Raw genomic sequence first — 24096 nt, forward strand, 5'->3', positions numbered from 1 at the left:
AATTATTGCCTATCCTGGGAAGAGTGGGTCAAAGGTACACCTGCAGGACAGCACAGGAGCATCTCCATTGAAAGGATCCTCAGTAAGTTGTCATCGTAATGTGCCATCAAGTCACATATGGCAATTCCATGAATGAAAGCTCTCCAAAATGTCCTATCTGTGACAACCCTGTAAAATCCAGGCTGTAGCTTCCTTTATGTAGCCAATCCACATCCTATTTGACTTTGCTTTTCTTCTTTTGCCATAAAGGTTTCCATAATTGTCTTCTCCAGGAAGTTTTGCCTTCTTATGATGCACCCAAACTATGACAGCCTCAGCTTTGTCATTTTTGCTTCTAGGGAAAGCTCTGTTTTGATTTGATCTCACACCATAGATCAAATTTGATTTGACCCCTAGGTCAAATTAAGTTCTAGCCTGTTTTTGTCTAGGATTTAGGATTTTAGTAGGTTGGCAAGGTAAAAACAGTGCAATCTGTAGCCATTCAGAATAGCCAACACTGCACTAGATGTCCCAATCATTAGATTTAATATAAAGCTAGGTTCTTGTGTCCTCAAGGCTAAAACATTTTTTTAAACAGTCCTCTTAGTATGACTTCTTGAGAAAAAAGTGAATGTAAATTAAATGCATGCTAGTAAAGTTACCTTAACAAATGGATCTTTCTTTACTTTTCTTTCTCCCCTCCCTCCCTCCCTCCTTTCTTTCTTTTTTCCTTTTTTTTCCAACAAAACCTAAACTTATGAACCAATTTTATACAGCTGCAGCTCTGTTCAGTATAAATGTTTTGTTTTTATGCCAGGCAAGGGCATAATTTAGCTCATTACGTTCCTTTAACTATCCCAGTGCATATTCACTTTGCACACGTGGCTGCCAATTTAAATGTCTCATTGCTGTTTCCATAAGACTGATAAATCCATTAACAATAAAATGCAATGCAAGTACTAGTATGTTGAAAGCACCAACTCAGCCCCCTGCCCCCAGCAAATGTCCAGTCGGTTGTTGACGAAGAATCTTCTTTTGCCCACAGTGAGAGACAAGGAAAGGTAACCAGGACTCAATTGACACAGTGCAGGAACACTGTTCTGAAAACATGAGAAGAACCCTGCTGGATCAGACACATGGTCTCTCTGGTTCAGCACTCCATTCACACAGCAGTAAATCAGCTGCCTACAGGATCCCTTGTGAAATATGGGTACAAGACTTCTGCACTAGCTCTTTGTCAACTGGTGTATAAAGTTATACCGCTTCTGATAATGGAGGTAGCACATAGCTAGCAAGGCTAGGCGTCATGGATAGTCCCCTCCTCCAGGAATTTGTCCTATCCCCTTTTAAAGTCAAATTGGTGGCCATCACTACTTCCTGTGGAAGCGCATTCTATTGTGCATTGTGTGAAGAAGTCCTTCCTTTTATCTGTCCTGAATCTCTCAACGTTCAGCTTTATGGAATCACCCTCAGTTCCAGCATTATGGGAGCAGGAGAAACATTCTTCTCTCCCCACGTTGTCCATACCCTGCATGACTTCACACACCTCTTCCATGTCTTCCCTTAATCACCTTTTTTTCTGAGCTAAATACTCCCAGCTGTCCTTGCTGCTTCCATCTTCCTGATGACTTTAGTTGTCCTATTCAGCACTTTTCCCAACTCAGTAATGCCATTTTTCCAAGTAAGGTTACTATCCTGCTTGAGGGACCCTGTGGGCAGCTCATTTGCCAATGTGTTTACAGAGAGCTGGGCTAGATGGACTTTTTCTCTGGTCCAGCATGGCTCCTCTTGTGCTCTTACATTCTTAGAACTGGACACAAAATTCTAAATGCATTCACAAAAAGGATTTGAATAAGGAAGGTATAATCTTGGCAGTGCTATTTTTAGTTCTGTTCCAAATTGTGCCTAGCATGGAGATTGACTTTTTCACACAACAGCCGCACAATGGGTTGAAACTTTCATTGTGCTGTCCACCATCACCTCAAGATCCCCTTTTGCTCAGTCACTGCTAGCTCAGATCCCATCAGCTTATACTTGAAGTTGGGATTTTTTGCCCCAACCTGCATCACTCAACATTTGCTTATACTGAACTGCATGTGCCATTTTGATGCCCATTCTCTTTGCTTGGAGAGGTCTAGTTGGGACTCTTCACAATCCCCTTTGGTTTTAACTACCCTAACTAGGTTGGTGTCATCAGAAAACTTGGCTATTTCACTGCTTACTTTTAATTCCAAGTCATTTATGAATAGATTAATGGTCCAAATACAGAACTGTGGGACTCCACTGGTTATATCTCTCCAGTTGGAGAAACTGACATTTATTCCCACTCCCTGCCTCCTGTTCTTTAAACAGTTAGTGATCCATGAGATGGCTCCCCCACCTTTTTTTTTAAATTACAACACTGTCAAGATTGCGGAGAGGTCTTTGGTGAGGTAGTTTGTCAAAAGCCTTTTGGAAATCCGAGTAAACAATGTTTACTGTATCGCCCTTGTCCACTTATTTATTGACACTCTTAGAGAAAACTAATTGATTAGTGAGACAGGACTTACCTTTTGGAAACCATGTTTATTCTATTTTAGGAAGGCTTGTCCTTCTATGTGCTTACTGATTCTATATTTAATAACACTTTCAAACAATTTACCCAGAACAGATGTTAAGTTTACTGGCCTGTAATTCCCCAGAACCCACTTGGTGTTACATTGGTTATTCTCCAATCCTCTGGTACAAAGGCTGATCTTAGGGATATATTAAATATTTTGGTAAGAAGGTAAGCCATTTCATATTTTAGTTCTTTAAGAACTCTAGGATGGATACCATCCAGGCTGGGTGATTTACTGGTTTTCAGTTTGACCCCAACTTTCTCATATAATCTGGTACCAACAGACTGGTGATGGTGCCCACTTATCATCAAAACAGAGGAAATGCAGCACCTCTATAAAGGAAGTGATGCCACACAAATGTGACCTACCCCACCACTGGAATACAGTTTACAAGACCTTGTCTGAAATGGTAGCTTCTTCTTGCTCTGAAAGAAGTTCTACAACCCTGTTCTAAGCCAATCACAGTTAGGAGGTTAAGCCTAAGGCAAGGAGAACTAAGCTCTCCTTTCTCCTGGGTACACCACTTAATTGTCCAGTCACCTGTTGGGCAAGAGGTGCTTCTCCTTGACAGGAGACAGTATCAGATTCAGATGCAGTTGTCACCATGGTTTCTTGTTCTCTGCTTGTCACATCATCCAAACCTAGTCATGGTATTTCAGCACAGTTTGTTATCCTGAGGCACCAACAGTCTGTTGCATGGTTTCTGAATAGCACAATGGCTTGTCATGAAGTCGGAATCCCGGAGCACAGGTTTATCCTGAGCAGTAGAGCATTAGCACAGAGTCTATGCAAACAGCAGCAAAAGTAGGGGCTGATCCATTCATTCAGTGCCTGCTGTCCATGTCTTTCCAGCAAGATGCTTGTCAGGACTTCATGGCTTACTTTGCTTCTATAAGCTTCATACTGTCCCCATTCCCCTACAGCTGTTCTATTTTCATCCTGATTGTCGCCTGTCGTTGTTTAGCTGCAGAGGATTGTGTAGTAGTGCTCAATAGACTGACCTTGGAGCTGGCCTGTTTTCCTGTCTCTGTCTTTCCACTGTGGTTTTAAAAACACAGCATCCCTTCATTTCCTACCATGCATTTTAATCCCATAGTAGTGCTCAGCTGTCTTGAACTAGAAAGTTTTATATGGGTTTTATATAGAATGAATGCCTCACCTTCAGAAAGTGTAAGTTCCCAAAAATATCCCAGCCCCTTGTCTTCTTTACACTCCTCCAGTGCCATTTCATCTATACTCCACTTCAGGGGCACTGTGTGAATCTTGTTCCCAAATTGGTTCCCCCAAAGCCATCATATAAATATACTTTGCAAAAGTTAGAGAGTAGGTGAAGGTTGCTAATTATATCCAGCAGGGCACAGTTGTTCTTTTCAATTCTTTCTGCTCTGCTTAATGAAACTGTGGTGAAGACACTGACATTGAATCCCACCAAGTCAGTTTTCCCAAAATACTGCCCTCATTGAAGGTGCCTTGCAGAAATCCTTATGTACACAAATGGAACCTGCTAGAGAGAGGCAGGGAGAATGATCCCATCAGACAGTGTGTTCCTCTGCGGGATTGAAGAAGAACATGGTGCATCTAGTGACCTTTGGGCTAGTCTGCCCTGCTCAGGAGCAGTTGGAAAATGCAAAATATTAAAACCAAGAACTCCAGGTTCCATAATTAGCAGAATGGGCAGAGCAATCCATCATGGAAGGTCTGGATAAATTGATGAAGGGAAGAACTGTCAATTGGCACCCAAAGTGTGCCAAAATTAGCACCTCATAGACCATAAGGTAGGGATTGTCACTGAGAAGGCCCACTTCCAGGCTGTTGGAAGATGACAGACTGCAGCTTGTGGCACAACCAGCCAGGCCTCCTCCAGTGATCTTAATAATAGCACAGGTCTATTTCAAGGAAGGCAATCAGTCAGGTAACCTGGTCCAAGCTTTTTATGTCAACTATAAGACCTTGGGCTTGGCTTGGCAGCTAAAATGTAGGCAGTACAGTTAATTCAGCATGGCTGTGAATTGTGTATGGCCAGGCACTGATATTTCAGCCAGTTCTAGCCAGCATAGCCAATGGTGTGGGATAATGCAAGTGCAGGCCAACAAAGTCTGCAGACTAGATGTTCCCCCATCCTGCACTAAAACTGAATATATATAAAATGGTATAAATTGATCAATCCCACTTTAAAGCATAGTTCTTATTAAAAGCAGGTGGAGAAAAGCCTAATTTATGAACAGAAGTGTTTGCAACTTCATTGTTAAGCTGAGGATGTTTTCTTTTAAAGGGACCTGGCAGCAGCTCCCCCCCCCCCCCCCCCAGATATAGCTCTGGCAATCTGAGTCTAACTGTGCCAGGTTTCTGTTTAATGGAAAATCAATGCTATTGATTAAATGAAATAAAAGATGCTCTGTAAAAAGCGATTATGAAATCTGCTAGTCTCCCAGCATTTTTAATTATTTTCTGCAGATAAGAACCTGTGTGGATTTCCCATAGAAAACACAATAGCAAAAAATTAAAATGATTGAGTGTTTTGCCAAGGAAATGCGTGCCAGTAGTTTGGAAGAGCATGTCCCATATCCATTTCTTCTTCAACAATCTCTGCATGAAGGATTTTCTGGAGATTGTATCTGCAGAATTTAAGGAAAACAAACCTGTCAGTAGACTGTGTCACTCATGTAGTGACCAATCCCTGTTTTAGCCATAGGAGTATTGAGAAAACATACTCTGCAATATCCTGAGAAAAGTCCCTACTTGCCGGTGATATTCATGCAGAATACCTGCTCCTGCACCCAGATCGCGTTTGCTGGGCCAGGCTGCTCAAGAGTACTGAGGACAGATTTTGGAAACCACATTTGGCTACAAAAGTTAGATTACCTCTGAGTTGCACTGGGATTGCACTGTTGCAAGAGAAAGAATTAGGAGCATGTCTCCTCTACCTCATTTTATGATACTTTTAATGGCATTTTTATTATCTGTTTTTATGAACTGTGTAAACCACCCAGGGAATTTTGTCTGTGGGATGGTAGAGAAATGAAATAAATAATACTAATACTAATGCTAATAAGTTGGTTTCTCTGGACTTCCTGTGTGACAAATCAAAATGAAATGACAAATGAAACGACAATATCAAAATGAAATGACAAAGCATCCTTTCAAAAACATTAATATCTATTAGGATAAATTAATTGTTTCTGTCTCAATGTACACCTATAACAAAATGAGGTTTATTGCTGTAGAGAGCATAAGTTCTATTTAAAAAACCCTCAAAAAGGCTGTCAGTCTTGGAAAATGCCATCAAGTTCACCTGTAATGAAGGGCAAAGACAAGTCAGCACCTTTTCTACCAAAGAATTTTAGGACACATTCCTGAAGCTGGTAAGCCAGCAAAAGTCTTTCTTTACTTTGTTCCATGTCACAATTAGTGGAAATCAAAATGTCTGCAGAGGAATGTTCTGCTCTAAATTATAAGGTAATTAACCTTAATGCACCCTGTTCAGATCCTCAGCAAAAGAAGGCAACTGAGAGCATGTTTTTTTCTTTCTGAAGGATTTGATATGTAAGATTGCATGGATGCTTTGGTATAAATAAAACAAGGCAGTCTAATGCGATGTGAGGGATTTGAGATGGAGCTAATGGAAACCAGGGAAAGATGAGTGAGGGGTGGAAGATGAAAAGCTCATTTCTCAGACCTGGGAGCCTGAGATTCACGGCATAAGGATTAAATGAAAAGAGGACTCCATGGAAGTGTGCTAAAGTTGCATATTTAATTATTTGATTAGGTTTAATTCTCTTTCAGGGAAGAACAAGCAAGATTGGGAATCAGAGAATCAGTAGCTCAGGGAAAAAATATTATGCCAAATGTTTTGATGAAAATGGATGGCCAGATCAAAAAGAAGGAGAAAGAAGTCTGGGCTAGGTTACAGCAGGTATGTATAAAGAAGCAATCCATTTTGGAACATCATTAAGAAATTGAATGGCAATCAAATGAGAGATTTGTGTAAATTTCTTCCAAAGGCAAAAGTAGGGCTGATTCTGACTACCAAGGAACTTTGCAGAAACTGGGAACTCTATGCTAGTCAAACTGGAAATTGGAAACAAGGCAAATGGAAGCACAAGTCTGAAAATGTATTAATATTTTTGATGGGAGGTGGGAAGCATCTGGTTTGGGTCAAACCATTCCTAGTGGATGAAGGGGGAGGGAGTTTAAGATTTTCCAAGTGCTGGATGGGAGGAGATAGGCAGTGAGGTTATGATAAGCCATGAAAAATTTTTTTGGAGAGGATACAGTGCCAGAATGACAGTTGCACAGGGCTGGAGGGGGGCACTGTGTTTAGGTGTTTTTGTGCAAATGGTATAAGCCATAGGGCCAAAATGAGAGAGCTGGAGTACCTGGTGATAAAGCAGAAGCTAGATATAGTGGGCATTGCAGAAACCTGGTGGAGCAGAGTAACCGATGGGATACGGTCATCTCTGGATCTAAATCCTACAGGAAAGACAGGGAAGAACATATTGGAAGAACTGTTGCCCTCTGTGTTCAAGAGGGCATAGAGTCCAGCAGACTAGGCAATGTCAACTGTGAAGACTTTTCCATAGAAGCAATATGGATGAAAATTCCTGACTCCAAAACTAACTTAATCATAGGGGCATTTTATTGTCCACCAGACCAGAATGCTCAAGGTGATCTTGAGAAGGGAAATGAAATCAGGAAGGCCTCCAGCAAAGGCAGTACTATAAAAAGGGGGACCTCATCCACCTGCAAATTGACTGGATGAATGCATGTTCCAGTTCTGACAGAGGTTAAATTTATTGATGTCATACATGACTGTGCTATAGAGCAGTTGGTCATGGACCCAAACAGAGGGGAGGCAATCTTGGATTTAGCTCTAGGTGGGGTTACCCAGGACATAGTACTGGGTGAAAATGCTGTTGAGTCATTAGACAACAATGACCATGCTGATATCAGATTTAATATAGAGTTGAGTAGAATACTGCCAACACAGTTGCATTCAACTTCTAAGGAGAAACATCTGAACAATGGGGGAACTGATAAAGAAAAATCCATAGAGAGGAATCACGAAGTTAAAAGTGTTTGGAGATTACTAAAATAACCATAACTGAGGCAAAGATAATATACGTAGCACAAAGTCTAGGAAATTACCAGCAAGGTTAATGCACAGAGACAAGGAAATTATTAGGGAGAATAAAGGTACAGAAATACCTCTGTGTTGCTACTTTTTCAATAAAACATGGTTGCATTCCAGATCCTTCACTGTTTTCTGATTTCTCTGTCAGCCCCTGCAGAAATATGCTGGGTATGACCAAAGTGTTGACAGCATATCAATATATTTCACAATGTGAAGCTTTGGGAGGCCAAAACATTTGTATGTGTGAAGGATGTTGATGGTGGGTGAGTGTGGGAGACAAAGTTAATATTTCCAGTGGCACTTTTCATAGAGTGACATTTGACACAACTGGCTTGAAAAGCCACACAGATTTCCAGTAATAGTTGGATTTTTGACAAACATCTCATTTGAGACAAAGTTGTAGAAAATGCTGACTGTGCTCCAGGAATTATAAGCAGAATTACTCTAAATAAATAATATGCCATGGACATAAGATGGGAGACTGCTAATGGTAATTGATGGTTTAGTAATTCTTACTGGAAAACACTGTATGCATTAGAACAAAGTCGGAGAGTCTGTACCAGCTTCATGGCTCCAGACAAATACTAGAGAAGTGGCAGTTAATGTCTTTCGAGTAGTAAATCCAAATAAAAATGTGCGAAGAATCCAGTAGGAGGGATGAAAGGCTGATGACTCTTCATGACTTAGATGTACTTCTGGTTTGCCAGCCTTGTACTGCTGCCATCTCTCTGCTGGTGCAAGTCAAGTCGGCTTGCAAACTTCTGTTTTTAAAAGGGGCACAATTTGCATATAAAAAACTGTTAAGGAAATTTGCATAAATGTAAGCATTTTGTGCAAATTGGCAGCTAGGGAAATCTGAAACGCAAAACATGAACATTGTAGATGTAATTTGCAGCATTACTTGAAGCATTTCCTTGTTTGGCTATAGGAAAATTGAGTACATAGTGTTTAGGGCAAATTAGTGGGGGTGCATTAGTGGTCTGCAGTGGAAATGCTACCAGTCAGAATCTGCTATCTAGGCCACTCTCATCCATTCCTAGGCTGAAAACCATGGGGCAACATCTGTTTGTGCTGCAATCATGAGAAATTATGAGAACTCCCTTTCAGTGCTGTTTGCTTTTCTAGTCCAGGGGTGGAATTTTTCCTAGTACTACCTAGATATTCAAAGAATAAGTCTGTGCCATTCTATATGCAAGCTATATGCTCTACTGATGAACTGTGGCCCTTCCAAGAAATTCGACACCGTAGCTGCCGACATATGTGAAACATCCCAGAGGATCCTTATTTCTGGCTACTCTGTAACTGTAAGGCAAGAAGGTAGTAGTCACATTCCCATTTAGATGGAAATCTGGAATATGCAGGTGTATAAAGTACAGAACACTGGTGTAGGTGTATTTGGGAAAGGCATGAAAGAAGTTGTGTGATTGCATTTGTTTGTAGTGGTTTTTCCAACTTTCATCCTTCTCTTATTTATTTTTACTGGGATTTTTACTATTTCACTGCTTTTCCTCTTCCTGCAAGGAACTCAGGATAGCTAACAAGCTCTTCTTCTCCATTGTTTATCCTCGCAACAATCCTTTGAAGTAGCTTAGGCTGAGAGTGAGTGGCTGGTTTAAAGTCACCCAATGAGATTCATGGCCAAATGGGAACTAGAACCTTGATCTTCTGAGTCCTAGTCTAGCACTTGAATCCCTACACTTTCTATCTAATCTGGTAGCACACAAATACTTACAGAGGTGACCTCTGTATGGATTTGTACAGTCCTCAAATATGGTTGTCCATAAAGTGCTCTCTAAGAAAGACCAAATTCATCCATCATTTAACTGGTTTGTGACTTGGTCTGTTATTCCATTTTAAAGGAAAGCATTGAATGTTGCAAGAGACTTACAGTCTACACTCCTTATGGATATGCACATGCATAGAAACATACTCACCCATGGCAAAATAAATGTAAAGGTCATTGTTGTCTTCTTGCCCTGCTTCTGCATCATCTCAATGGTTTCATAATGCTTATCCAATCCGCTTATAGCGTGGCTAAAGCATTGTGCTTGGTCACAAATGAATTTAATCACATGTACATACACAAAATCCCTCCACATGATTTTTCTCCATTGTGACTGCATTCCTGAGGACTTTATGGACTACTGCTGTTTGCCAGGTCCAGTTGACAAAAATGAGATCTGTCATTAAATCATGGCATTAAAGAATATATTAAGATGTCTTTGCGCATGAAAAGAACTCAGGAAAAAGCTGCCCTCTTGTCCATGGGTGTGAATAACTCTTATTGACATTAATGTGATGGTTATGAGTCATGCTGGGCCTAGCTTGGGGGTTAAGGTTCATTCACCCTGAGTAATAGTCATGATAAAGGGAATAAGAAGGAAGGCAGTGAGACTTTTCAAAGTTCAGCTAAGTTCTCCCTTGAATTGTCTTGAGTTTATCTGAGCTACTTCTAATGGCTGAAACCCAGGTAGGGTCTCATAGATTATTTTATTTTCCACCTGTAATCTTAGTACTCTTACTGCTGATGAAGCTATTTACCATATGGCAAGTCCATTTTCTTGAGTGTTGAAAAGGACCCACCATTTTAGGTATTTTTCTGAGCTTTTCTGCAATCGCAGCAGACACAATTGTGTGCTGTTTGCATGATTCATTTTTGGTGCAATTTCCCTTCTCCTTTGATCTCGCCATGCTGGAACTCATTTGGCCACAGAGCCCTGTAATTCTACTGCCTGAACTGATCCTAGGGTTTCCTTTTCTTTTGTTTCCTCCCCTTCCCATCCCAAGCACCAGAACACACCCTTTTCTTTACTTTTCTGACCTGGGAGAGAGTCTGCATTGTTCTTCAGTACCAGCTGAGAGGGCTGGATCTCCTGCCCCAGTGTCTGAGTTTGGAATGCCATCCCTGACCTCACAGGGACTTTTTGAACTACCCTATGGTCCCTGGGGCATTCATTCATGGTCTATGGGATTGCTCTCTTAAATTGTAACCTTATCTCAGGGTAGGTGATCCTTGCAATAGAAGAATGTAATGAGCATTCCAAAAGTGTAGACTTTTCTATCAGTGTTTTCTCTGAAGCAAATGGTGGCAAATAATGATATGGACAGAATTTGAGGTTCATCCAAAAGGACTTTAAAGGCTGATTGGAAAAGGGAAGCAGGCAATTCAGTTAATGACAACCTTACCTCTCCCATGAATTTGAAGAATGCCTAAAATGTGAAAAGTGCTTTGGGAATAGTTTGTGAAGGGAAAAAAAGTTGAGTTTGAGATTGTTGAGGAGTTCAGTAAATTCTTATCAAAACAAACCAAAGCAAAATCTTCACCCAACCCTGGGATGGAGCCTTCTTACAACGGCACATTTGGACTGACTTCCAAGGCTGTTGGGTCTCTAGTTTGCTCCATTTGCTAATTTACTTGTACCAACTAATGGTGCACCCTCAAATATGCAGAAACTCCCTTTTTAATGATGATGGTTTCAGCTCCATGTATCCTTCTATGCAACAGCTTGCTAGCTGACCACATATGACACTATCTTTACAGTATTAGCTTCTTAAAAGGATCACTTATCAGCTTCTTAGAAATCAATAGGGTTTGTCGATCTTCTGCACTAGCAATTAAATAGAGCTTCCTCCTTGTAGCCAGCAAAGATCAGGCTGACACTTGGAAGAGAAACCATTCAAGTTCTCTAATTTACAGCAGGAGCAGCAGCAACAGTTTTAAAAGAAAAAAAGTTGGTACATCATCAATGATTCTCTATGCAATTCTAGTTGAAAAGAGTGGGCTAGAAAAGGAAAAGGCAGTATCCTAACTTGCTAACTTATTTGGCTTAGATGTAGGAGGTACATAATTAGTGAACTGACCATGCAGCACACATAGACCCTGGAGCAAACCAGAGTGGGACTCATAGATAGAACACAAATTCATCAAGATTGGCTTTAGCATCAACCTGATGTACACATTCAGAAAGATCACAGGGCAAATAGTTCAGCATTCCTGGTCCTTACACCATGCCGTTTGCATCTTCATTATTTGCAGAATAATATCTTGCATAATTGCTTCTGTAAAACATTTTCCACACAGCAGAAGCTACCCTTTAGTAAACTATTCTCCACCTGTTTCATTTCCACATGTTAGGGCATGTGACATATATCAGTCCAGAGAATAAGGCTGCCAGCTCCTAGTATAGTCACGTCCAGGGAAGTACACGTAATTCCAGGCATGTGAATGAGTGGACCTGTGGAAGAAGGAGATATTTCTCCATTCATTCTCTACCTCTCTGCTTGGTTTCTATGTTAGCTGCAGGAGAAGGGAAGCTGGCCTGCAACCGTACCCATCCTCCATACATGTTTTAAGGAAAATGGTGTTGTATCCAGTTCAGAGACCCTGGAAAGTCAAGCATCAAGGTCTCCTGAAACTTTGTGGTCAAGAACCACCAGGTCATCTCTGATCTATGAATAAAAAGTCTCCATATGTCCTATTCCTGATAGCTCTGTTCAGCCCTTCCAAGTGCAAGGCTGTGGCTTATTCTATGTAGTAAATCCATCTCCTGTTTGGTCTTCTTCTTCTTCTTCTTCTTCTTCTTCTTCTTCTTCTTCTTCTTCTTTTTCTCCTCCTCCTCCTCCTCCTCCTCCTCCTCCGATGTTCCCTAGCATGATTGTCTTCTTCAGTAAGTCTTGCCTTCTCATGATGTGTTCAAAGTATGACATTCTCAGTTTTTTGCCATTTTTCTCCTGAAACGAGAAATGGACAAATCTGTCAAGCAGTTTCAGGTTCCTTTCATTACTTATGAATTCATAAGTTCATCCTGGATTTTTAAATTTTTTTAATTGCTACAATTTTGTGTGTCCTTTGCTGATAAAAGATGTATTTTATATGTACTTTTTTATAAACAGATTTTTGCAAGCAATTATCCTAACATTGTGAATATCCATTACATGAAAGTATGAATTTTGGGTGTCCTTTCCTCTAATATTTTTGAATGCATTTTTTCAGTTGGAAAACACTGTTGCAAAATGTGGCTATATGTAAATTAGAAAGGATAACTGAGGTGACTGCAGGCATGCATGAAGGAGAAATTTGCTTGGTTCATGTTTTAGTCAACTTTGCCAAATTTTAGTTTTGAATCAATGAAGAAACCAAAGCCCACTCACTGGTTTATAATAATAATTCCAGGTTAAGAATCAGTGAACCAGGTAAAAACATGTAGAAGAATTGCGTATGGTCTGAAAGACATCACTAATCACTGGAAGCCAGTGTGGTGTAGTGGTTAGAGTGTTGGTCTGGAACTTGGAAGATCTGGGTTCTCATCCCCACACAGCCATGAAGCTCACTGGGTGCCTTTGAAACAATCGCAGACTTTCAGTGTAACATACCTCACAGATTTGTTGTGAGGATGAAATGGAGAGGACAAACTGGAATTCCTGGGTTCATAAATAAGAAATATAATAAAAAAGAATGGATATATTTTCCTCCTCTGCTGCCACCTCCCAAAGGCATGTCTTTATAAAGAAGCCATTGGTTTAACGGGATGAAACTCAAAAGCATTATTGTATCTTTAAATATTTCATGAAAAAACAAATGAAGCAGTCATCTTAGTGTGCTGCAATAGCAGGGGATTGGACCCGATGGCCTTCTGGCCCCTTCCAATTCTACTATCCTATTATTCTTTGAATCTTCACCCAGTATCTTACAATTATGATGATGGCATTGCATATCTCAAAACTGGATCTTGCCTTCTGCTTAATTTTGCTTGCTTGCTTTCTTCTCTCTCTCTCTTTTTCTACACAACCTCTAAAAACAAAGATTGGATTGAAAATAAGGCCAAGATTACTGGAATTGCCTAAATGTAATAACATGTTATGGAAATTTCATGTTGCAGCCAGATCTAGAAAATAATGTAAATGGAGTTACATTTTTCATTGCCTAAATGTGTACGATTTATATGTAAAGGAAAAAAGAATTGGGCAGATAAGAATTTCTTCAATAGTATTCAGTAACTGTTAATTAAATGAACATCTGGAAAGCAGTGATGGAATATACTACTGAGGACATAATTCAGTCTTCAGAGGCATCCTAGAGGCATGAGCGGGTATAGTTTACACAACAGAACAGTCCTGTATCAGTCCACAGGGTGTAGATTAGATGAATTAAATGGACTGATTTTCATACAGTTCAGCCATGCAATTATGTTCATTAAATGTGTGTGTAATTGCATTCCTAATCTGAATGAGCAATTCCCATGGCTGTGCATCCCAATCAGGCAATTGCAAACATAAATAACAATTTGCATATTTCAGTTACCAATTTACATGCACAATTACTATAACTGCACATGCAAATAAGATGCACAGCTTCATACTTGGAAATGCATTCGAATGTTGCCCTGGAGCCTATTTTTGTATCTGATATGGGTGAGGTCTTCTATCTATAATGCATGCGACGTGCATAACACCTGATGAAGTTCTTCTTCCTTCCATCCAGCTCATAAATCAACTCTTATCATGTCTTTAAATGCAGGATACATGTAATTGGCCAAAGCAGTAGAAAATTTTCCTCCTCATGCTAGCAAACTGGTGCTTATTACTATTCTCCATTTGTGTCTCACCAGATATAACAAGATGTGGGCGGGGGGGGGAGGGGGAATCTAGTTTCACTTCAGGATAATTCTCTAACATAAATATTCAGGCATCAGTCTCATCTCTAATTTTCTTTCTTATCTGCCTCCTTTAGCCTTTTCGGCTGTTTTGTTAGGAATTTACTTAAAACATGCAAAGCTGATGGGAAAATGATGGAAGGAGAGGTTTCAGTTTCCTTTCTTATATTCATCATATTATATCTCTTGGCTATCAAGAATAATCATGCAGCTGAGTGTGTTGCCCACACTGGTTTTACTGCTGATTGCATTGCATATCTTTACCTGCAGCTCCATGGTAGGATTCCAGATACAATTCAGTGTACAGTCCTGTCCACCTCCTCATGTGCAAATACTTAATCCATGGAGTAGGAGAGCTGTGATCAAAAAGTAGAGGATGAAAAGACAAGGAGCTGTATTTTGGGAACCTTTGCACTTTTACTTGGGAAAAGATCCTGACCCCTTACTCCATAGCTTGATGGAGAGCAGAGTAAGGGAGACCCCCTCAGTGCACAGTTTTGGACAATTATGCCATCTAACCCAGAGACTAGCTGTCTTGTGACCCTGAGATGTTTCGATCTTCAACCTCCATTGGCCATGCTTGCTAGGTTGTATGGGAGCTGTGGCCCAGAATGTCTGCAGAGTGCACTCACACATGCTTGGAAAGCAGTGCTACATTTCTCTGCGTCTTCCTTCTGTGGCCAAAGCGAGTTGTTGTGGTTACATGCCGTACAAGTAATCTCTGCGTTATAATGACCCTATGAAGGAAAGTCCTCCAAAATGACTTATTCATGACATCCCTGCTTAACTGTTATAATAAATTTAAGGCTGTGGCTTCCATTATGAGGTCAATCCATGTTTCGTCTTCCTTTTTGTCTTCTGCCTTTGACTTTTCCTAACACAATTGTCTTCTTCAGTGAGCCTTGCCATCTGATGATGTGTTTGAAGTATGACAGCCTCACTTTTATGATTTCTGCTTCTTGGTTAAAGTTCTGGCTTGATTTGACCAGGGACACATTTGTTTGTTGTCTGTTGGCCCAGAGTATTTACAAAGATGCTCCCCCACAAAAGTGGGGAGGAATCCATGCATTGGAAAGGCAAAATTCTCAATGGGATCAAATGCACGGGAATGTGTCCCTCAAGTTTGGTGGCATTAAAAGTCAGGGATAGGCTGTGTGATTCACCAGTTCCTTCATATATTGATGTGTGTGGTGTATTCTGCCCCTGCTAAAATATTGCTAAAACTGCTGAGCTATTGCTGAGATACAGTGAGTGACACTGCCTGCTTGGGGAAGGAAGCTTCTTCATTTCGACAAAAATTGATGCCAATGCTTGTTTGATTTTTGCTTGATCTGGGATCCTTTTCTCCTATTATCTGATCATTGTTTATAGATTCACTGCATGGGAGGTGGTTGAAGCCCCATTGGTGAGGGTGTTCAAGGATAGGGGTTGGACATGGCATGGTAGGCCTGTCATGAGCAGAGCTGACTGGAGCCAGGGGTCAGACTAGATGGCCCAGGAGGCCCCTTCTGACTCACTCTGTTTCTACATTATCCTGAAATGAAACAAATGAACCTTACACCTTCTCAGCACCCTTCTATCTTTATATATTTTGTATGTTCTGGGGTTGCTGTCTGGGATTCTGACACTGAAAACACATGCTAATACTGAAGTAGAAAATATTTCTGAAAGCAGACCATGTAGGGGGAAGGACAGAGTACACATGAGGGAACAGGAGTATAAAATAAATTCAGATAGAACTAACACCATAAGGTTCTTTCATAGTTTACCTGAGTGTTTCATTTGAATCTTTTATCTTAAAAAACTGAGTGCGGTTCAGTGGTGTAAGTTGGGTTCTCCAGTGCATCCTTAGAAACTTGTTGAATGTTTTCAGGAAAGTTAGACTGTAAGTTATAGTTACAGTCAAAATTGTATAATAAACTACCAAGATGGCTTTCATCTATGGATTGTATTGAATTTTGTATAGAATTTTGAAGGGATCATAAGATATGATGATATTTTGGATAAGGAGGAGGCCTGAAACTAGATCAAGAAATACAAGAACAGGGACTTAATATCTCTTAGTGGTATAAGGTGCAGATGCAATCAAGATATGCTAAAGACTGTAAAATATGGGGGTTTTATAAAGACCTAATAGCCTTTGATCAAGCGATGCTAAAAACAGATGAGAAAATGATTAAAATAATTTATGAGTTCTTACTTGACAGGAAAATGGAAGGGGAACAGGTTAAGGAAACTATGATAACATGGGCACAAAATTTTGGATATAATATTGAATTAGAAAAGTGGCAAAAGCTATGGGAGAGAAATATTAAGGTAACTTTAGCAACTTCGTATAAAGAAAATTTATATAAAATGTTTTATAGATGGTATTTGTCACCAAGTCGATTAGCTAAGATGTTTCCAAATATGTCAAATGGATGTTGGAAATGTAAACATGATGTGGGTACTTTTTACCATATGTGGTGGACCTGTGAATATATGAAAAAGTATTGGATTAAAATACATAAATGGCTTGAGGAAATGCTACAAAAACCCTTAGCTTTTAAACCTGAAATTTTCTTGTTAGGCATTATACCGGAAAATATTAGCAAACAAGAAATGTATTTGATGCTACATTTAATCACAGCAGCGAGGATTGCGCTTGCTCAATACTGGAAGAGTGAGGAACTACCCACTGAGGAACTGATTTTAAAAAAGATTCTGGACTATGCAGAAATGGACAGATTGACTCTATTACTGAAGGAGAAAGAAGATACTGACTTCTATCAAACTTGGGACCTTTTTATGATTGGCTGGAGAAACGGGACTTGGCTTAGATTTAAAGATGTTTTTAAATTTTTATAAATCGATTTGAATATGATTACAGAATGTTAGAAATATATGTTATAGGAGGCTGACCCAGGACGTCCAATGTATTTGCTAATTGATGTTTTTTAGTTTTTAGTTTAAAATCTTAATAAAAATCTTTTAAAAAAAATAAACCATCAAGCAAAACAAGAAGCTGGAGGGAGGGAGGGTTATGAGAAAAAACATTTTGCCATGAACAGACGGAGGCAGAAAATTCCTAGTTCAGACCCTCTGTGGGTAAGAACATATATGGCCATCCCTTGCCTTTCACCTCAGGGCTGGTTAGTCCAACTAGTCCATGGACAAGGGAGACAAATTCAAGCATCTCAAGTGCAGTTACACAAGTAAGGATGCAGCAGTGACGTTGTCATTGAACAGAGTGGATGCTAAGTAAGTACCCAAATGATGATGATAGGTGGCAGCGAACCCTAGCACATGATCCCTGATCCCCTGCTGGTTTGTAAGGCACCCAGTGTTCCGTGGCCTCTGATAGGCAGCCGGATTTCAAGAACCGATATCAAGAACTCAGCAAGATGTAGGAAAGGGCTAAGGAAACATTGTCGGAGGAAATATGGGAACTGCAGAACTGAACAGGAAAAACATTTTAGTAGTGCATCTAACCAAAGAAAGATAACAAGACAGGAAATTCTCTGCAAAGTAGGATGCTAATACAAGATGCGTTGAATGATGCAGGACTTCTCTTGTTATTGTTAAATTTAAACAATCAGAGATTTTATACTGATAATTCTTATTACTATTGTAGCATGTGTTATAAATTCTTTCATTAAAATTTAACTTAGTTTAAAGATAGTAAAAAAGGGCTTTTTTAAAGCTACTTTTGTTGAAGTAATTAATACACACACATCCCATAACTTCAACTTTTCTATCATTCCAGATGGTTGTACGTGTTGCCTAGCACTCATGTTCCCCAGCAACTGCTAGATAGAAGTATATGGCTTCTTGTTACTGGAGGTAATGTAGAAATAGTAGCAGCCATTTATAGCTTTATCTTCCATGAATTTGTCTAATACCTCTTTAAAGCCATCCAAGCTGCAAAAGAACTTGGAATGGCCCCCAGGAGAGAACTTCCAGGCTTCCTGCTTCCTTTCCCTTTAGTAGGAATGTAAGGGGAGAAACAAGTTCTCTGATGAGCAAGAGATGAAAATTTAATGCACCCCAATGCATTTTGGAATAAACACCTTCTCCATAGGCAATCTTATGTATTCAGATGCTGGAAATTAGCTAAACCAGCTTAGACATATTCTACCTCTTGCATCATCAGAGAAACTCAGAGAAAGACCACCATTTCTGTAAATTGACTTTGTTGGTTTCCAGCATCTGGATGCATAAGATTGGCCCTGAAAAAGAAGCTTATTTCAAAAAGGGATGAATGAATTTACTCAGTTTGTATCTCCTGAATCCAGGAGATACAAACAAACAAACAATAAATAAATAAATATGGATAAATATCAATGAGAGAAGAAAATGTACTTTTGAATGCATACTGCACTGTGCACCCAAGTACACACCTAAGTGCTTTACATTTCTCACATGCAAATAAAAGAACTCATAATGGGGAAATGGATCGGATCAATCTTCAAGTGAAACTCAGAAAACCTTGACAAGCTCACGTTTTGCTGATATCCACAGTACTAATTCTAAAACCAACTGGACTGTATTAAATCTTTGTCTTCCACAAATTTAAAATGTGCTTCTCCTCTTGTGTTTCTTTCTGATTTGGGTACCTTTGTTTAGCTTTGGTTCCCTCCCCTTCAGTGTTAGGCTTTCATAGCTCCTTCTTGTGCTTGGAAATGGAACTTTTCCTTTAGAGAAGATTCTGGCCCTCAGCCATACAGCCGAAACACTGCTCTTCCTTTGCCTCTCTTTTCAGTCTTCTATAATGCACTTGCTAGTTGATTCAGGCTCCATGTTCATGGGGGTGACTCATACTACATATTCCATGCTCTTTCCATCTGAAGCATTCCTTGCTGCTTTCACGTCTCAGCAATGATTAAGTAGTCAATATTGCTGGAATGAGAGTATTCCAATGTAACTGGCAAGCTTGACCTATCTCAAAATATTGTTTTGTGTCTTATGATTGAAAATGTTTGTTAATTATAGTTGGTAGCTGCGATGTTCACTCAAGGTGGTCATCTACAATGTTGTTTGTGCTGCACATCCTATATACTCATAAAACCCATAAAAATAAAAGAGCATAGGTTTGAAGCAAAACATGCCCATGCGATTCAACTGTGATGCACACGGGGGCTATAGATTCAATACCATCAGTACCGTATCTTAGCATGAGACTGAATGTACTAAGACCTCAGTCTATACCTTGTTTACTAATGACTGGATTTTATTGAACATGTTTAACTGCAGATTTCCTGTGATCTGGAATATTCTTCCTGTCTTTAGTTATTTATTTGCATACATTTATAGGTCACTTATAATAGCTGAGGCCTTCCTAAATGTATGTAAATAAGTAAACTTATGTAAATATTGTAAACTTCTCAATGGTCTCACCTGGAGTTATGTCTCTGACTCCATTTAACATTATGTACCTTCCTCTCTCCAATATTCTGGCTGCATTTCCTGTTCTTAGAATTCACCAATGTGGATTTCTGACCTATAGTGTTGCTTCAATCTCATTTCCCATGGAAAAAGTGGGAATTCCTTGCATATTTATAAACATCTTAAAGGAAGCAACTGTTGCTCATACATTGAGTGTCGACAGGCAAAAAAAGCCGAATTATGTCCCTATGCATGGCTACTAGCTCAAAGGGGTACTGTGAAACCTTAGGGTTAAGAAGCAATATATCTCTTGTACCATCTGCCAAGGAAATGTTATTTTTTTCAGGCTTAGCTCATTGGCTTCCTGGAAGCATCTGGTTGGAAAAACAGGATGCTGGATTAGATGGACCATTGAGCTAATTCAGCAGATGTGCTTGCACGCACATATGCACACACACACATTTCAGAAAAGTAATGTATGGGAATGATGAAGGAAGCAGAATTACTCTTGGTTAAGCTTAAAGAGGGGCACTGAAAACCTTCAATGTTGTGGCATCTACACTTAGTCACTGGAAGAAATCCTAACCTTGCTTAGTAGAAGATAACATTAATTGATTTAACTGAGACTTAAAGGACCTATCTATCCATCTATCTATCCATCTATCTATCCATCTATCTCCAGGCTTGTTTTCCAAGGTTATCTGGATACCAGTTGCTGTTGTTAAAATCTTTAGTTGTTATAACACTCCCTTGTAGCTCTGCCATCCCTTTTTCTTTCCTACCCACTACATTGTTTAGAATGTGATTTTACCACTGAATCAAATAATAAATCCATGCAGCTCAGTTGAGTGATTGGTTGGAGCTCTTCAGCAGTAGAGGCCTTTCTCATCCTCTGATGAGATCATCTTTTAATCTGCAGACCCCAGAAATTGTATCAAAGACTTGATGCATGGAAAGAATCCAAGCAGTTTTTCCTCAGTTTGATTTTGTTCCTCCAAGGCTTGAAAAACCAAACAAAGTTAATCTTTTGACTGTGCTCCTCCTCATAAATTGTTGCCATTCATTTTAACAGACTGCAATAAGAATTACTGAAAGCTGAACTGCCACATTTGCAGGTTGCCAGACACACGCCTGCCACCCTTTTAATTAATAAAGACCATCATAATAACATACAATGACTTCTCTTGAAATATATGAGTGACTTAATCTTTAAAAAGACACTTCTTACAAGAAGGCTACTAAAATAACTTGTGTTTCTTACTCTGAATGCCAAGGGTCACTGGATCAAATGCTGGATTTTGTTGTGGAATATCAAGTCCAAAGTGACTTAAAAATAAAGCCCAGTGCAGGTCACACTATGTATAACTAGTAGTCAGATCTTTTTGCCTTACTTTGAAGTAAGCATGGAAGACCTAATCTTGATTGGAATCCTAAAATGTGAAACTGTGGTTGCTACATGCCATCAAATCATCTTCGATTTATGGTAAGCCCATGAATGAGTCGACTCCAAAGTATCCCGCCCTTCACAGTCCTGCTCAGCTCTTGCAAATTCAAGGCTGTGGAGTCTTTGGCAGAATCCATCCATCTCACTTTTTATCTTCCTCCCCTTCTTCTCCTTTCAGCTTTCCTTCAGCAACTTCACTGTTGTCTTCTCCAGTGAGCCTTGTCTTCTCATGGTATAGCTTCAGTTCTGCCATTTTAGCTTCCAGAAGAGTAGGGGTAGGGATTTGTTTTAATGCCCTTGTCCAAACATGGATTGAAAGTCCCCTGGCAATTTACATAACCAGAAAATGATCCATTCAATGGCTCTACTTTGAAATACATCTTGCACAGATATCCTCTCTTTCCAATTGGATTGAGAAGACACACAGGGGTAAAATATCAAGTATCAAGATCAAATAACTATTTTTCACAGTACAGTCCCAATTTAGGTTGAGTCACCAGCTTACTTTGTAGAGCTACCCACAAAGTCATTAAGTGTATTTTGATCCTGAGTGGCCTTGTATAAGTCACTGAGCACTAAAAAGATTGTCTTTTTAAAGCTGGACTTTAAAGAATGCTTATTCACTTCCATAACTACAACTTATGTCATTCTCCCTGCAAATCATTTAGGGCACCCTTTAAATGATTCCATCTATGCCGTAAGCATGGATGGATCTAATGATATATAAGGCACCCAGCCGATATTACAGCAACCACATTGGAAGTACTTTTGCATGGTTTCATTCATTAACACTCTGTAACATTAAAAGACCTACTGCCACATGTTATCTCCTCTCCAATCCTACCTAGCTAATGATTGTGCAGGAATGATTGAAATTTTTAAATTATTTTATTGTGTATTTTGAAATCAAAGCTAAAACCAGGCCACAAAGAAGAGTAAAATAAAAAAAGAAGTTACGTAAAATTAAATGTTGCAATTTTCGTACATGAAATTTACATAAATTTATTACAGTCAATATGGATATACTATATACCCCTGTACATTTTGTTAGTAAGACATACTACTCTTATTAAATGTAATTATGCATAAACTTCAGCAGAGCAAGCCCAATAACTATTTTTTTGCTCATTTGTAAATTGAACTTTAAAACCACCTGTTCAAAAGCTGAAACTTTCAAGACTTCCATCCATTGTCCTTTTGAAAGTTACTATTTTTTCTTCTACTGTTGTACATAAGTCTTTCGGTTCTCAAACGGGAGCTGAGAATCCATTTACACTGACCATTTATTAAATCCCAAGAGATGGATAGATAAGAACATGTATATCTGTACATATGAAGGAACTTCGCATAACTACATTTCTCCATTTTACAATATTAGGTAACGGTAAAGGTAAAGGTTTCCCCTTGACGTTACGTCCAGTCATGTCTGACTCTAGGGGGCGGTGCTCATCTCCGTTTCATCTCCGAGGCAGCCAGCGTTTGTCTGCAGACAGTCTCCGTGGTCATGTGGCCGACATGACTAAACACCGAAGTGCACGGAACGCTGTTACCTGCCCACCGAAGTGGTACCCTTTTATCTACTTGCATTTGCAGGCTTTCGAACTGCAAGGTTGGCAGGAGCAGGGACGGAGCAACGGGAACTCACCCCATTGTGCAGATTCGAACTGGCAACCTTTCGATCAACCAGCCCAGCAGCACAGTGGTTTAAACCACTGCACCACCTGCAGCCCCCTTTACAATATTACTGCTTTCCAAAAGGAAACAGCTATTGCCAAACGTATGTAGAAGAGAAGCTTTTAAGAGAGGCCCGCATGATTGGCTTCATTCATGTGGTGATGATCATTTGAACATTGCAAAGCTGGAAAGATAGCTTTCATACTTGTGGTGTGACATATTTAGAGAAATGTACATGGAACACTTTTCAAATATCTTTTAATGCCAACCTGCTTGGACTGGCATTTGGGGGACATGGTTCAGACAAGAAAGGAAAAATTTGAACAAATTGATTACAAGGTTTATTCTGTTCTATCAAAGGTTGCTGTTTGCTACTCACCCATTGTGATTGTCATTCTCATCCAAATGTATACAGATCTCATCGGTTTAAGATAAAGGTTTAAAATAATGATAAGACATGATATATACTGCAAGGCACCACTGAAACGATTGTATCAACTTTAATCTTCTTATTTCTTTTAGCATTAGCAAAGATTGGTGGGGGTTCAGATTCAATTTATTAGTTTTGTGATTAGCATTCTTAACAGTATGTTATTTCTGTCTTTTTCCAAAAAAATGCACCACTGAATGAGACTAGATGAACTGTGTTTTACATAGACATCTTGAAAATCAAAAGCAGTTCCATTTTAAATAACAAGGCTTGGTGGTTAGAATGCACTAAAATCAGCTAAACCTGAGCAATGGAATCTGAAATCTTGTGCAACCACCCTAATTCTTTATTCTGAATCTGAGATGTTTCAGGAGGATTAATATTTTACAAACCACAATCAGTATCTTATTGCACTTTCATCATTTATTTAATACACTAAATCAATTGCTTTACTGTATTGCTTTATAAGAATTATGCAAAGCACAGAGCTTCTGTGTGTGTGTCAGAAGAAATATGTTACCCATCTCATTTCTTTCTTATTAAAATGGATCTTTATTTTCAAGCATAATTAGGAGAAAATTGAACTGCTACATATATTTATTCAACACACTGGAAGCCAATATTTTTCCCTTATGGTTTCTCTTTTCTTGTTTTCTTTTTATAGTTAGTTCTGCCATTTCTGTGTAGAGATGAACAAGTTATATTCATCATATTTTTAAAATAATTCTCCCATTTGTTGTTATTAGCAGACAAGAAGGAAGGAAGGAAGGAAGGAAGGAAGGAAGGAAGGAAGGAAGGGCACAATTTCAAATGAAATCTGT

Source organism: Varanus komodoensis, unplaced genomic scaffold (genome assembly GCF_004798865.1).
Source record: "Varanus komodoensis strain SLA01 unplaced genomic scaffold, ASM479886v1 scaffold8, whole genome shotgun sequence".
Classification (NCBI taxonomy): Eukaryota; Metazoa; Chordata; class Lepidosauria; order Squamata; family Varanidae; genus Varanus; species Varanus komodoensis.